Raw genomic sequence first — 2,699 nt, forward strand, 5'->3', positions numbered from 1 at the left:
TTTTGAACTATACTATACTCAACTGTATACCCAACCTCATAAAGTAGACCTATCATCAATGAGGGCGTTTCTTTCCTCATTGGATCTACCATCAATAGGAATAGATCAAAATAATAGACTTATACAACAAATAACTGAGGAGGAGATTCATAAAGCAATTTCAAAAATGAAAGGGAATAAGATGGCAGGTGAGGATGGCTATCCGGCAGAATGGTACAAACACTTCCGAAAACTATTCATCCCACTGCTTGGGAAATGCTTTAACCATGTACTCTCTGGAGGGGAAATACCGCCATCTTGGAAAAGGGCAATAATCTCAGTGATCCCTAAACCGGGAAAAGATAAAATGGAGTGCAATTCATATAGACCAATATCTGTTTTAAACATTGACTACAGGATATTTGCAACAATAATGGCTAAAAGGCTGGAATTTATAATCCCAGAAATTATAGACACAGATCAGACTGGCTTTGTCCATAACAGACAAACTCATGACAACGTGAGACGAGCTCTTCATCTCATAGGCAGAATGAAAAACATAGAATCAATAGCAATCAGCTTGGATGCAGAAAAAGCGTTTGACTCAGTGTATTGGAATTACCTTTATTTAGCATTGGAAAGATTTGGCTTTAATAATCAAATTATAGGCTGTTTTCGGTCTCTGTATGAATCTCCCTCTGCCAGGATTAAGATTAATGGGGACTTAACGGATAGAATACAATTAGAAAGGGGCTGCCGCCAAGGCTGCCCCCTCAGCCCCACATTGTTTGCGCTTTTTATTGAGCCTCTAGCGCAAGCCATCAGAGAACATAAGAATATTAAGGGCGTAAATATTAAAGGCACTGAGCACAAGACATGCCTCTACGCTGATGATATCCTCATGACGCTAACTGACCCGGAGACCAGCCTACCTAGCCTTTTCTCCCTATTGAAAATATTTGGCATGTACTCTGGGTATAAATTAAATCTGCAGAAAACACAAACCCTTTCATTCAATTACCAACCATCACTAAGAATCCAGAAGCTGTCCGGATTCTGCTGGGACAATAAATGTATAAAATACCTTGGGGTTAATATCCCAGCGGAGTTAACTGACCTTTTTGAATACAATTATACTCCACTGACAGAAGAAATTAAGGCGGATCTCCAACGTTGGTCGTTGTTGACTATGAATCTATATAATCGAATAGATATAATAAAAATGAACCTCTTACCAAGGCTTCTCTATCTTTTTCAGGCTCTGCCTATAAAAATACCCGACAGACAATTCCACAACTGGGATAGAATAATCTCAAATTTTATCTGGGCTAAACAAAAACCCAGAGCAAGATTTCGAACACTACAAATATCAAAGGAAAAGGGTGGTTGGGCGTTACCACATATGGAAGACTATTATAGAGCAGCACAGATGAGAGTGATAGTTGGTTGGTGTGACCCAACATGTGAAACAAAATGGAAAGAGATAGACATGTCTTACACTAACACACCCCTACAATCCTTGCTCGGAGATCGTTATCTCATTAAAAAACACATAGATTCTGACCTAATACCCTTATGGACAAAGGTACCGTTGGACGTTTGGTATAAAATATCAAAACAAGTACAAATTGAAAGAAATGCCCGTATTTTGAGATGGCCTGCCTACGATAGAGATTTTCCCCCATCAAGATTGGATAGAAGATTTATGCAGTGGGCTCAAAAAGGCATAACAAGTTATTGGAAGATTACAAATAACAACGAATTAAAAAGTTTTATACAACTTCAAAACAACTACAACTTGGAAAAACCAGATTTTTATAGGTACCTCCAACTAAGACACCACTACAATAAGAGTATAAAGCGCCTGGATGAAGAAGAGACAGGTATACTTAAAATCCTATTGGATTCAAGTAACGGAAGATCCCCTGAAAAAATAATATCCAAACTATATTCATGCCTACAATTGGGAAGGAAATGTGATACAACATATATCAAGGTAAAATGGGAAAAAGATGCTAAAATAAAAATAACTGATGATGCTTGGTTAAATATATGTAACTCTGTGATTCACACATCAAGTTCAGGCCTCTGGAAGGAATTTACCTGGAAATGTATGGTACGTTTTTTTATTACACCGAACATTAGAGGTAAACACTGTAACAACACTGAAAAAGCAAAATGTTGGAGGAACTGTGGGAATGAGTCTGCAGGACATTTTCATATCTTCTGGGAATGTACAAAGATTACACCCTTTTGGCTGGAGGTGATAGGGGAAATCAATGCTAAAATGGACCTGAACCTGCAATATGATGTTACTGTGGTACTCCTGGGTGATCTACCCCAGACATTGGAGAAATCGGATAGATATCTGCTCCTGGTACTGTTAGCAGGAGCAAGGAAAGCGATAACCCGCAGGTGGTTGGACCCAGAACCGCCAACGATCTCAGAATGGAGAGAGATAGTCGGGGAGATCCATACAATGGAGAGATTGACTTTCTCATTAAGACTGGCTACTCACAAATACAACAAATATTGGAAAAAACTGAAACCTCTATAATAATTAATAGATGTAATTACCGTTTTTTGTTGATTATTATGACTGCACCTGTCAACTTGAATGCTCTGTGTTCTGTGTTAAAGGGGGATCTGACTGTTCCAAATGTGTATGTGTACTAAAAAAACCCTAAAAATGCTTAAAAATAAAGTTTAAAAAAAAAAAA

This window comes from Poecilia latipinna, unplaced genomic scaffold, assembly GCF_001443285.1.
Source record: "Poecilia latipinna isolate Pla-1442-1.1 unplaced genomic scaffold, P_latipinna-1.0 Scaffold2607, whole genome shotgun sequence".
Taxonomy (NCBI): domain Eukaryota; kingdom Metazoa; phylum Chordata; class Actinopteri; order Cyprinodontiformes; family Poeciliidae; genus Poecilia; species Poecilia latipinna.